At 36.4% G+C, this 14,824-nt stretch overlaps 1 protein-coding gene across 2 annotated transcripts in view; it reads left to right on the top strand.

The window, feature by feature from the left end:
* The window catches only part of CDK13 (cyclin dependent kinase 13), a 110,609-nt gene that overhangs the window by 54,297 nt on the left and 41,488 nt on the right, over positions 1-14,824 (top strand). The gene's annotated exons all lie outside the window — the stretch shown is intronic.

Below are 14,824 nucleotides of genomic sequence, written 5' to 3' on the forward strand. Positions count from 1 at the left end.
GTCCTGCTGCCATATCACTTTGTTTCAATTATTGCAACCTTATATTACCTTTTAATTTCTGTAGGTAAGGGTCTCCTCTCCTCTCCCCCCTTAAGAGAAGATCTTGCATATTTTCATGCATTTAGATGGATATGAGCTGTGAAAACTTATCAGTGGAGATTTGACTGGAATTGCATTGAGGTTTATTTGGCGAAGGGCAAGGATTTTTTAAAAAACTTGGTCAGTGTATAGACCATAGATGGGTATATTTATGTAATGCTTGAGAGTGAAAATTGGTATAACTTTCAGAGAGTGTTTAAGGGCATGATAGGGTATGTGGCACATACTAAATGCTCTGTACATATTTGACGTTGATATTATAATTATTATTTCTTAGAAGGTAATGTCTTGTAAATTAGCAATTCTATTTTTAGAAGCATATAAGGAAGTAATCATGACTTTACATTGATGTAGCTATGAGACTTCTTCATAGCATTGCTTATTGCTTATTGCAAAATGTTAGAAACAACTTAACCATCTAACAATAAAGGATTATTAAACAGAATTATGGCATGTTATTACTGTGGAATACCATATAGCTATTAAAATTATGTAAAAGTTAAATGATAATAAGGAAAATTGTTTACCCTCTATATTATGAACTGAAAAAAGTTTAGAAAGGAATATATAAAGTTTATTCCAATTTTTGTTTTACAGATAGATATATTCTGGGAGTACTAGGAAACCTGTTGGGGTGATAGATGTGTTCAGTATCTTAATTGTAGCCACAGTCTCACAAGTGTATACCTGTGTGAAAACTATTTAAAGTATACCTTCTGAATATGTGCAATTTATTATTGTCAACTAATATATCAAATCTGTAAAAAAAGTTTTGTTCTTTAAAATGTAATAAACTTAAGGAAAACTGTTGAGCTTATTGCTTCAAGACGTAAAACCATTAGGGTATATACATATATACAGAGAGATTGATTTTAAGGAATTGGGTCACATGATTGTAGAGGCAGGCAAGTCTGTCATTTGTAAGGCCTACTGGCAAGCTGGAAATTCTGGCAGGAGTTGATGTTGCAGTCTTGAGTTCAAAGGCAGTCTGGAGCAGAATTCCTTCTTCTGTAAGTGACCTCAGTCCTTTCTGTTAAGACTCCAAATGATTGGATGAAGCCCACCCACATTTGAGCTCTCCTCAAAGTCTACTGATTTAAATGTTAATTAAATCTAAAAATACCTTTACACAACATATAGACTGGTTTTGACCAATCATCTGGGTACTATAGTGCAGCTGAGTTGACACATAAAATTAGTCATCTCACTTGTATTAGAGTGATTTCAGCAGAGTAACAGAAAATCCAATTGGAATGGTTTAAACTGTGTGGAAGTCTCTTAGCTTTCATAGGAAGAGGTCCAGAGATTGGGCAGGCTTTAGGGTAAGTTGGTTCAATGGCTTAAGGATGTCACCAAAGACCCAAGTTATGCTATCCATACTGTCTGTTTCATTCTCACCGTAGTATGGCTTGGAGAGGCAGTTGTTCGTATCTGGTGAGAGACATCCTGGCTTCCCATGGCTCTTTGAAGATGTACTTATGCCTGCATATCTGTAAACCAGTCACCAGCAGGAGGGTTGCCAAGAACCTACTTAACATAAAATGTACCCAAATTAGAATATCATAAAAAGGAAAGAAACTAAGAAAAATACCACTTTCAGAACTCAGGAGCTTATTTGGCAAGAAAGAGATAGCTGAGTTATACAGAGGTCGATTCATTGGCTTTACGTGAAATCTGAAGACACTAGAGTGTTATGTAAGAAGATTGAGAAATACCTGCTCTGCTGAGCAAAGTAAAGGTTACACACATTTTTTTTTTTTCATTTAAGTTAGTCTGTATCTGTAGGATAGGTGGGAATTGGCAGCCAAACATGCTGAGTCATAAAGGTAATGGAATTATTGACCATTTTTAATTTAGGATGTGGAAAGTTGCATTGATATACTCTTTTTTTTAATGTTCTGACTTTAGTGTTTTATTTTAGTGAACATAATAGTTATTTACTGACTTGTCTTCCATTATTGGACTTGTTAATAGGGTTTAAGTTCATTTCACTTCTAGGTTTTCAGGTACCGGACTTCCGATTTGGGGATTTGGGGTCATTTTAGTGTATAAAGGGATTTTCTAATAACAACTGTTATACACTCATAAGATTTGTCCATTTTTACAGGTACTTGGGGTAGTAACAGGAATTGAATGATTTTTGTACTTCAGAAAGCTTTTTTGTTATTTGTCTCTGGCTTTACATGAGTTTTCTAAAAAGGAATTGGAATTTTACATTATGTTCTAGATTTAATATAAGTTGAAAAACTCAGCTTCATGAATATAGCTTGATATTGGCCATACTTTGGGGTAGATATTGTATTGGACATGTTTTGGTGTCTGCTACCACCAATTTACCCTACTTCCTATTTACTTCATATAATAGCCTTGAGCTTTTTGTTTTTGTTTTTGAGGTTCCAGCTTTTTTCTCTTTTTAGTCCATGTAACTGTGGAACTGACTTCACTTCTAGCTCCCGAGATGCATGTCGTTCAGGTCTGGCCAGTTAGAGCCTTACAGTCTTTCTGTCGCAAGGCTGAGACTTTTCCTGAGATCTCACGTATTGAGTGGGGTCCTCTTACTTGTGAGGTGTGAGCCTGAGAGCAAGAAGGGGCTATTGCTGCAGCAACCACCTTGAGCACCACAACAAAGAGTAGTCCCCGCTCCCCGCAACTAGAGAAAGCCCAAACGAAGACCCAACACAGCCAAAAAGAAAACCAATTAATTTCCCATTTCTCTTGCTACTTTGCCCAACCCAGCCAGGGTTAACAGCCTGTTATATATCCTTCAAGACCGTTGTCTATGCACAAAAATGGAAATAGAAATAATAAAAATATATATTTAAGTATATAAACTGAGAGAGAGAGAGAGAGTCAGTCAGGCAGTCAGTCAAGCAGAGATACAGAGTCCAACAAAAACACAGTTTGGGGCTTCCCTGGTGGCGCAGTGGTTGAGAGTCCGCCTGCCGATGCAGGGGACACGGGTTCGTGCCCCAGTCCGGGAAGATCCCACATGCCGCGGAGCGGCTGGGCCCATGAGCCATGGCTGCTGAGCCTGCGCGTCCGGGGCCTGTGCTCCACAACAGGAGAGGCCACAACAGTGAGAGGCCCGCGTACGGCAAAAAAAAAAACAGAAAAAAAACCCCCACAGTTTGATAGACCCACAGACGGGGACACAGAGAAAGAGGGATAAAGACGAGAGGCATATAAAGCCCCACAGAGAATCTGACAGGAACACACACACAGACGGGGACACAGAGAAAGAGGGATAAAGACGAGAGGCATATAAAGCCCCACAGAGAATCTGACAGGAACACACACACACACACACACACACACACACACACACACACACACACACACACACACACAATACTTTCACTGTCTTAAAAATCCTGTGTTCTGCCTATTCATTGCCCACTCCCACCCCCAGCCACAGCAAACACTTGATTTTTTAACTGTCTCCATAGTTTTACCTTTTCCAGAATATCATCAAAGTTGGAAACATACAGTATGTAGGCTTTTCATATTTGCTTCTTTCACTTAGTAATATGCATTTAAGTTTGCTCTATGGATTTTCATGGCTTCATACCTAATTTCTTTTTAGTGCTGATCAATACTCCATTGTCTGGATGTACCACAGTGTATTTATCCATTCACCTGCTGAGGGATATCTTGGTTGCTTCCAAGTTTTGACAATTATGAATAAAGCAGCTATAAACATTCATGTGCAAGTTTCGGTGTAAATATAAGTTTTCAGCCTCTTTGGGTAGATGTCAAGGAGTGTGATTGCTGGATTGTATGGTAAGAGTATGTTTGCTTTTGTAAGAAACTTCCAAAGTGTCTTGAAAAGTGGCTGTATGATCTTGCATTCCCACAAGCAATGAATGAGAGTTTGTTGTTCCATATCCTCACCAGCATTTGGCATTGTCATTGTTATGGATTTTTTCATTCTGATAAGTATGTATGGTATCCCATGGTTGTTTTAATTTGCCATTCTCTATTGAAATATGATGTTGATAATCTTTTCATATACTTATTTGCCATCTGTGTCTTCTCTTTGGTGATGTATCTGTTCAGATCTTTTGCTCATTTTTTTAATTGGGCTTTTTGTTTTCTTATTGTTGAGTTTTAGGGTTTCTTTGTATATGTTGTATACCAGTCCTTTATCAGATGTGTTTTATAAGATTTTCTCCAGTCTGGCTTGTCTTTTCGTTCTCTTAATGGTGTCTTTTGCAGAGCTGAAGTTTTTAATTTTAATCAACTCCAGCTTCTTTCACAAGCACACCATTTCTTTTTTCCAGATTGTGATTTTGGTGTCATTGTCAAGCCCAAGATCACCTGGGTTTTCTTCCTTGTTATCTTCCAGGAGTTTTTTAGTTTTGCATTTTGCCCTTAGGTCTGTGATCCATTTTGAGTTAATTTTTGTGACATGTGTAAGGTCTGTATCTAGATTTGAATTTTTTTTTTCCTGGCATGTCTGTGTCCGCTTGTTAAGCAGCATTTGTTGAAGACTTTCCCTTTCGTACAAAAGTGCCTTTGCTCTGTTGTTGAAGATCAGTTGTCTGGTTTTGGTATTAAGAGTAATGCTGGCCTTATAGAATGAGTTAGGAAGTAGTCTTTGTCTCTTTGTATTTTCTGGAAGAGATTGTAGAGAACTGGTACAATTTCTTCCTTAAATGTCTGGTGGAATTCACCAGTAAAGCCATCTGGGCCTGGTGCTTTCTGTTTTGGAAGGCTGTTATTGATCCTTTCCTTTAATAGATTTGGGCCTATTCAGATTATCTGTTTCTCATTGTATGAGTTTTGGTAGATTGTGTCTTTCAAATTATTGGTTCATTTCATCTAGAATATAAAATTTGTCTGCATAGAGCTGTTCATATATTCCTTTACTATGCTTTTAATGCTTTGGGGAGCAATAGTGATGTCCCATCTTTCATTTCTGATATTAGTAATTTTTTCCTTAGTTAACCTGGCTAGAGGCTTACCAATTATATTATTCTTCTCAGAGAATCAGTTTTCGGTTTCACTGACTTTTTTTTTTTTCTCTTCATTTCCCATTTTCAATATCTCTGATTTCTGTTACAATTTTTATTATTCTCTTCTGCTTACTTTGCTGTTTTTATGGTTTCCTAAAGTGGACGCATAGGTTATTGATTTTAGGTCTTCTTTTCTAATACGTGTATTCAGTGCTGTAATTTTCCCCTAAGCAATAGTTTTGCTGTATCCCATGTACTTTGGTAAATTGCGTTTTTATTTTTATGTACTTCAAAAGATTTAAAAATGTATTTTAGACTTCTTGTGTAACCCATGTGTTATTTAGAAAAAAATTTAAAAAGTATTTTGCAGTTTTCCAGCTATCTTTCTGTTACTGATTTCTAGTTTAATTCCATTAGCATACTTTGTATGATTTCTGTTCTTTTAAATTTGTTAGGTGTGTTTTATGCCTGTGACTGTGGTCTGTCTTGGTGAATGTTTCATGGGAAGTTGAGAAGATGTATTCTGCTGTAGTTGAAATATTAATATAGATATGTTAGATCCAGTTGATTGATGGTGCTGTATGTTCTCACTGATTTCGTCTCATTGCATGTGTCAATTAATGTCAGAGGGGTCTTGAAGTCTCCAAGTGTAATAGTGGAGACTCCGTTTTGAGGAGTATACACATTAAAGCTTGTTATGTCTTCTTGGAAAATCGACTCCTTTATCATTATGTAATGCTCCTCTTTATTCCTGATAACTTCTTTTGCTCTTAAGTCTGCTCTGTCTGAAATTTAATATAGTTACTCCTGCTTTCTTTTGCTTAGTATTACTCTGTCTTTATATTTAAAGTGGATTTCTTTTAGGCATCGTACAATTGGGTCTTTTTTTCTTTTCCTTTTTAATTCACTCTAACATTCTGTGTGTTTTAATTGGTGTATTTTAGACTGTTGGCATTTAAAGTACTTGTCAATATAGTTGGATTATTATCTACTGTATTTGTTATATTTTCTATTAGTTGCCCTTGCTTGTTTTTCTTCTACTCTTTTTCTGCCTTCTTTTGTCTTAGTCTTTTTATATGACTCTATTTCTTCTCTTTTCTGAGCATATCAACTATTCTTCTTCTAAAATTTTTATTTAGTTGTTGCCCTTGTGTTTGCAATATACATTTACAATTTGTCCAAGTCCTCTTTAAAATAACATTTTACTACTTTTGGGCTTCCCTGGTGGCACAGTGGTTAAGAATCCACCTGCCAGTATAGGGGATGTGGGTTCGAGCCCTGGTCTGGGAAGATCCCACATGTCACAGAGCAACTAAGCCCATGCGCCACAACTACTGAGCCTGCTCTCTAGAGCCCACAAGCCACAACTACTGAGCCCGCGCGCCACAACTAGTGAAGCCTGTGCGCCTAGAGCCCCTGCTCCGCAACAAGAGAAGCCACGGCAATGAGAAGCCTGCGCATCGCAATGAAGAGTAACCCCCGCTCGCCACAACTAGAGAAAGCCCACGCACAACAGTGAAGACCCAGCGCGGCCAGAAATAAAATAAATAAAATAAATTTAAAATAAATAAATAGGGCTTCCCTGGTGGCACAGTGGTTGAGAGTCTGCCTGCCGATGCAGGGGACATGGGTTTGTGCCCCAGTCCGGGAAGATCCCACATGCCACGGAGTGGTTGGGCCCGTGAGCCATGGCCGCTGAGCCTGAGCGTCTGGAGCCTGTGCTCCGCAACGGGAAAGGCCACAACAGTGAGAGGCCCGCGTACCGCAAAAAAATAAAAAATAAAATAATAAAATAAAATAACATTATACTACTTTAGGTTGTATAGGTACCTCATAACAGAGTATTCCCATTTCCTCCATCCCATCCCTTATAACATTGGTTTTCATTTTACTTATCCACAAGCTATACTCAGTGAATGCATTTTTGCTATTATTATTTTGAACAGACTGTTAACTGTTTGGTCAATCAATAAGAAAAATAAAGATTTTAATTTTACCTTCATTTAAGTTGGTAGGTTTTTTCTTTCAACACTTTAAATATTTCATTTCACTCTCTTCTGGCTTGTATGGTTTCCGAGGAGAAATCCAGTATACATTTTATCTTTGCTATTGTAAAGGTAAGCTGTTTTTTTTCCTTCTGGCTTCTATCAAGATTTTCTTTTTGTCTTTGATTCTCAGTAGTTTGAATGTGATATACTTAGGTGTAGATGTTTTAATATTTATCCTCCTTTATATTCTTTAAGTTTCCTGGATCTGTGGTTTGATATTTATCATTTGGGGAAATTTCAATCATTATTACTTTTAGTATTTTTTCTGTTCTCCCTCCCTCCCTTCCTCCTTCCCTTCCTTCCTTCCTCCCTTCCCCCTTTGATTCTAGTATTCCCATTTACATGTATATTGTAATTGTCCCACATTTTGGATATTCTTTTTTTCTCTTTATTTTCCTTTGCATTTCAGCTTTTCGAAGTTCCTTTTGACATATCTTCAAGCTCACTGATTCTTTGCTCGTGTATGTCTGGTGTATTGATGAGCCCATCAAAGGCATTCTTTATTTCTGTTACAGTGTTTTTGATTTCTGTCATTTCCTTTTGGTTGTTTCTTAGAATTTCCATTTTTGTGCTTACAATACCCATGTGTTCTTGCATATTGTCTAATTTTTCCGTTAGAACCCTTAGAACATTAATCATAGTTACTTAAAAATTCCTGGTTTGATAATTCCAATTTCTCTTCTATATCTGAATCTCCCTGATGCTTGCTTTTTCTCTTCAGACTATAAAGAGGTATTGGATAAAATAAACAGATAAATCGGCCTTTAGTGTAAGGTTTTATGTTTATCTGGCTAGCAGTTAGGTTGTGTTTATTGTTTGCTGAAGCTGTGTCAGAGGCTAAGATTTCCTCCCCTGTTGTCTTTTGGTTTCTCTGGAGACTTCTTAAATAAGGTCTGAGATATGCAGTTCTTTCAGATGTTGTACCCTGTTATTATATATGATGGTAAGTTATGGGGGGAGGGGAAGTGTTCTGTAGTCCTGTGATTTGGTCTCAGTTTTTTAGTGAGCCTATATCCTTCAGACATGTTTATCGGTTTTCTTGTTTCTTTTCCCTCTGAAGTGAGACAGGAATGCCAAAAGGTGCTGGAGGTCAGTGTTTCTTTCCCCTAAGTCAAAGGCTAGAGTGTTCTGGAGTTGGATATTTCCTCTTTGCCCGGGTGATAAGGCTCTTATTGAACCCCACTTGGTTAGGCTCTGGTAAAATAGTTTCTCTTGAGGGCACACCTTGGTAAAGAACAGAATGATTAGGGTGTATTCCATCATGACTGTTTTTCCTCTCCTCTTGCTGGAAGAACAACTTGATTTATCTCTGATCTTCAGTGTGATAAGCTGGTAGGGTTCCTGGTGATAAAACTCACAGAAGGTGGTGGTGGGGGCTTCCCTAAGACTGGAACCCCTGGAGTTTTTAACTCTTAAACTTGTTCACACTGAGCCTCTAGCAATTTGTCAATTATAGTTTAGGCTTTCCTACCAAGGTAATGGTTCTTGTGGAGGCTTCTGCTTCTGGGCCTCTCCTCTGGTGAACTGGTGATTCTCTGTATCTGCCTATCTCTCTCACCAATTTTGGGGGCAGTGCTTTGCTCTGTGACCTCAGTCTCTGATGGATCTAAGAAGAACTGTTGATTTTTAGTTTGTTTTGCTGTTTTCTCATTGTGAGGATGGGTGTGGCGACTTCCAGACTCCTTACTGTTGGACGAGAAACCATAAGTCCTCTGTGCTAATTGTGGGTGTTTTTTTTTAATTCTGTATTTTACTTTTCTTATTAAGGAATACAACACATCTCTAGGTGATAAAACTTTCTTTTATCTAGCTGCATAATATGCCGTGGTATGGATATACTGGGCTTATTCAGCCATTCTCCCTTGATGGGCACTCAATTTTCCCCATCTTTTTTCCATTACAAACAATACTGCTAGAAATGTGTTTATACATGTATACTTGCATACTGGTGCTGATATTTCCTTAGGTTACTTCCAAAAGTGGGATATTCAAGTCAAGGGATATTTTCTTTTGTCAGCATACTTTGCCAAAAAATTGTAGCAGTGTATGAGTTTCCTTTCATTTGGACATCACTGGATATTGCCAATCTGACAGGTGAAAATGGTTTCTCATTGTTTCTTTGATTAGTACTTTCTTGATTACTAGTGAGGTCTGAAGCATCTTACATATGTTTACAATTTTGATTTCCTATGTGCATATTTATTTGTGATATTGCCATTTCTTTCATTTGGGTTATTTGTTTTTTCCTTATAAATTTGTATATTAGGCACAGTTGTTAATATATTTAAAAATTATTATTTGTGCTCCTTGTAGAAAAGTCAGAAGATGGCAGCATAAGAAGAAAGTAAAAATCACCCATCTGCTCACACAGATAAACTACTCTTAGAATTTTGATATTGGACATTTTTCTAAGCATATGTATGCATATAAATTCCTACCAAAGTGAAATTTTATTTGGCATGCTATATAAAAAATATTATTACATATGATTTTATTAATGTTTAAATACAATATAGGAAAAAATATCAAGCAATAGAAAAAATTTTTTGAAATGCAGGTCGTGACCTACTAAACTGATTTCATGACCCACAGTTTGAAAACATTGCTTAAAACTACGTAAATATACAACCTCGATAGAAATAAAAACCAAATTAAAAATATGGGAATAATAAATATATCCCTTAATTCAGCATAATTTGAATGCCTTCTAAAATTTTCATTTATTTAGTTTTGTTTCAGACACTTAAAAAATTCAGTATTACTGAAATGTTCAAACATACTTAAAAGTAGAGAAGATGGTATGATGAATCCCATTGTCCCCATCCCTCACATTTAGCAGTTATCACATTTTGCTAATCTTGTTTATTTCTCTCCCTCGACTTGTTTTTATTTTGCTGGGTTATTTTTGAGTGAATCCCATGCATTATATTGTAAACATAAATTCTTGATTATCTGCATGTAATCTATAATGAAGTTGCTATTATGTTAAAAAAGACAAGAAGGAGGCCTACCTAACAAAATTGGCAATTTTATAATATTATCTAACTGTCCATATTCATGTAGTTGTCTCAAAAATATTTTTAATAGTTGGCTTTCTTTGAATCAGGATGCAAACAAGAAATCTGCACATTGTATGTGGTTAATTATTATCTTAAGTCTGTTGTCATCTACAGTATCCTTCCTTTTGGTGGCGGGTAGCTTGTTCTTCTAACCCTGATATTTCCTATAAATGGAAGTTAGATCTAGATGATTATTTAGATATAAGTTCACTTCTTTGACAATTGTACTTCAGAGGTGATGCTGGAAGCTATTATCTCTTACAGTTTCTCTGGGCAGGAATTTGGGAGCATCTTGGCTGGGCGGTTTTGGCTTGGATTCTCTCATGAGATTGCAGTGAGATGTTGACTGGAGCTGTAGTCACTAGAAGGTGTAACTAGGGTTGGGACAATCTACTCCAGGGTGGCTCCCTCACATCGCTAGCAAACTGTCGTTCCACTGTTGAGGGGAGGTCTCAGTTCTTCTTAGCATGGGCCTTTCAAAAGTGTTGCTTGACTATTCTGACAGCTTGGTGGCTGGCTTCTCTCGGGGCAAATGATCCAGGAAAATAAGATGGAAGCTGCAATATCTTTATGACCTAGCCTTGGTGGTCAGTGACATTACCACGTCTTCAATATTCTGTTGGTCACACAGGCCATCCTTGAATGGACGGCATGGATACCAGCAGATGAAAATTACTGGGGTCACCTTAGAGGCTGGCTACTGTAAATGATTTTAATTTAAAATTAAAAGTGCGGGATTTATAAATTTTTGATCCTATACTTGTCTTTTTTTTAATACTAAAAACCTTGGTTCCTAAGAAATTAGCATTGTCCTACAATATACATATAATAATTTCAAGATAACAATGTTAATTACTAAGAAGACTACTGAATGCAGTTTAAGATTTCTTATTGGTTCTTTTTGTCCTTAGCATATGCCCCACTAGGGATAATATAGTCAGAATACCATAATCAGTTAATGTTAGTATAGACGGTTTGATACACGTGTAGGTTCATCTGTTTCTAATTTTTCAGGTACTGTTTTTCTAACCTTTTCAGTGTGATGATGTATAGTTAATCATGTGAAACATTTACATGGTTCCAAACTCAAAGCTGTAAAGCAGGGCACATTCAGAGTAGTCTCATTTTCATTCCTTTTTCCAGTTCTCTCCCTTACCCAGGGACGACCTTTTTTTTTAAGTGTTTAGTTCATCCTTACAGTTTTTCTTTGCTACATATTCACCCTCCCCCTTTTATATAAAAGATGTCATATTAATAACTGCTCTACTGTTCCTGGTTCTTTTCATTTAATTATATATACTGAAAATTACTCCATATCAGTAGATAGATATGGCTACACAGTACTCTGCTGTGTGGATGTATCATAGTTTATTCCGTTAGTCTCCCACTGATAGATGCTTGCATTGTTTCCAGTCTTTTGCTATTAGAAATAATGCTGCTTTGAATAGCTGTCTGCCTACACCATCTTGTATTTTTGTCAGTGAATTGTTGGACAGGCCCGTAGAATTGGGCTGGTTAGGTCAAAGAGAAATGGAAATGCTAAATATGATTAAGCTAGCTAGATATTGCCAAATTCCTAGCAGTGTATGAGAGTGTTCCTTACAGCTTTGCCATTAGAATCTGGTGTCATACATTTGAGCTGTTGTTAATTTGTTATTGTGGTGAAGTTTTAGCTTGAGAAATACATTTTTATTATGAGCAAGGCTAAGCGACTTTCCATTGGTTTAAGGGCAGTTGGCTACTGCTTGTGTGTGTGGTCTGGGTTATCTGTCTTTTGCCCACTTTTCTGTGCGGTTATTAATCTTTTTCTTTTCAATTTAGAGAGGCTTTTTTAGTGGGTATAAGTAATTTATCTGGAATAAGTTGCTAATGGTTTTTTGCCAGTTTGCTATATTTTTCAAAATTTGCTTACAGTGTTTTCAGCTGCTCAGTAGATTTTTGTTTTTCCGTAGTCACATTATCAGTCTTTTCCCCCTTTTCCCCCTTTTCCCCTGTTGCTTCTTGGTTTGATTCCTAGTTAGGAAAGTTTTCCTCACTCTGAGGTTATTAAGGAATTCATGTTTAAAAAAAATACTTTCATGGTTTTATTTTTTATATTTAGTACTGGTTCATTTGCTTTTTATGCTGGTATGTATGTTGTGAGGAACAGACCAGTTTTAACTATTTCTATCTGGCTATTCACGTTGTCCCAATATTGCTGATTTATAATAAGTTGATCTTTTCTCCCACTGAATTGATATGATGCCATCTTTATCATTTACTAAAGTTCCATATATACCTGGGTATAATTCTGGATTTGTTTTATTTCATGTTCCTTTCGCAGTATCACACTTTTTAATTATAGGAATTCACTATTCTGTCTTAAACTGTCTGGGCTGGTAGAGCCTAGTGCCCACCCCGCCTTTCTCTTTCAGATATTTTCATTGCTATTCTTACTTAGTTATTCTCCTGTGTGGATATAACGTCAGCTTATCTAATTGTAGGAAGAAAACAAGGTATTTTTAAAAATAGAGCTTTGTTTAATTTATAAATTACTTAGGGAAAATCTTTATCATGTTGAGCCTTCCTAAGAATGTATCCATTTTTTTCATTTATAGTTTTTTGCCTTTTAAAAGTGTTTTGTAATTTATCTCTGACGTATTTTGCACATTTCTTAAATTAAAAAAAAATTATTTATTATAAATGGGACCTCCATGTTTTTCTTTTAACTGGTAGCTATGTTAATGACTACTGTATGTTTTATTATTTTGTTTTTTAGATCTTTTTTTAAAAATTTATTTTATTTTTGGCTGTGTTGGGTCTTCATTGCTGTGTGCGGGCTCTTCTCTAGTTGCGGAGAGCAGGTGCTACTCTTCGTTGAGGTGCGCAGGATTCTCATTGCGGCAGCTTCTCTTGTTGCAGAGCACAGGCTCTAGGCACGGGGGTTTCAGTAGTTGTGGCTCGTGGGCTCTAGAGTGCAGGCTCAGTAGTTGTGGCGCACGGACTTAGTTGCTCCATGGCATGTGGGATCTTCCCGGACCAGGGCTCGAACCCGTGTCCCCTGCATTGGCAGGCGGTTTCTTAACGACTGCGCCACCAGGGAAGCCCAGTGACTACTGTATGTTTTATTTCTGCTGTTTTTCTAAATTGTGTCACTGTTTTTAACAGTTTTTTAAATTGAATGTATATGTCCTTTCAGAGAACAAACATTCAGGTCATCTGCATGCAGAGATAGTTTTAGCTCTTCTGTTTCAATTCTTACTCTAATTCAGTACTGTCTAATAGAAACAGAATGCAAGACATTATATTTTAATTTAAAATAATCGGTTAGTCTCATTTTTGAAAGCTCTGTTCATTTTAATAATATTTTTATTTAACCCAGTATATCAGTAGATTATTCCAGTATGTAATCAATATAACAAATTATCAAGATATTTTATTTTTTTTAGTTGTTGTAGTAAGTTTTTTTGTTTGTTTGTTTTGTTTTTTTGCGATACGCAGGCCTCTCACTGTTGTGGCCTCTCCCGTTGCGGAGCACAGGCTCCGGACGCGCAGGCTCAGCGGCCATAGCTCACGGGCCCAGCCGCTTCGCGGCAAGTGGGATCTTCCCGACCGGGGCACGAGCCTGTGTCCCCTGCATCGACAGGCGGACTTTCAACCACTGCGCCACCAGGGAAGCCCCAAGACTTTGTTTTATATTAAGAAAATTAATCTGTTATGTTGCAAATAGGTTCTTCAGCTTGTCATTTATTTGCCTTTTACCTCTATTTCATATTTATTTCTTACATATGTGTTTCTAAATTTTTATTTAGTGAAATTTGTCAGTTTTTTAATAGGTTTGTTTTTGGTATAATTCCCAATCTGCCTTTGGGGTTACTGCCTTTGTCCCAGTACTATTCTGCCTCTTTTTTTCCTTCACTGATTTAAAATGGCTGTTTTCATAGTTAGTAGATACGTATTTGGGATTTTTTTTTCTCGTATATATTATATGCATTTTTCTATCTGTCCCAATAGTACAGTAGGTCATATTAATTTCTGGTAGGGCAAATGTTTATTTTAAGAAACGTTTTGGTTGATACTCTGGTTTTGTTTTCTTCAAGGTGAACTTTAGAGTTAGTTTCTCAAGTGTTCTTTCAGCAAAAGAAACAACAAATCATTGGTCCTTTTACTGAAATTGCATTAAAATACAGAATTTTACAATTTGGTGAATCCTTAATAAATTTGTATAATTGTTAAAGTTTATTCCTAGTTGTTTGTAGTATTTTTTTTCTATTGCAAAGTCATTTAAATTTTACTTTCTAATTGTTTCTAATTTTAATTTCTAATTGTTGCTGGCATATATAAAGTCTTTTATTTTTTGTGTATGATTTTTTTCTAACACAGCTACTTTTTTATTCTTTTGGATCTTTAGAATCGTCATCTCATCTACCAATAATCATGTTTTTGTCACTTTAAGTTTTTATACTTTGTTTTTAATTTTACTTACTAACTTCTAGAATAGTTAGTAATAATGAACATTCTTGTCTTGTGTACAGCATCTGACATTTTACTATTAAATATGACAATAGTTGTTGGTTTCAGAGAGGTACCATTATAAACTTTTAGGAAAGAATCTTTCTATTGCAAGTTTACTGTGAAATCTTTGCTCTGTTCTTTTTTTTTTTTGGCCGTGCCCACAGCTTGC

The sequence above is a fragment of the Globicephala melas genome, chromosome 9, assembly GCF_963455315.2.
Source record: "Globicephala melas chromosome 9, mGloMel1.2, whole genome shotgun sequence".
NCBI classification, from domain to species: Eukaryota; Metazoa; Chordata; class Mammalia; order Artiodactyla; family Delphinidae; genus Globicephala; species Globicephala melas.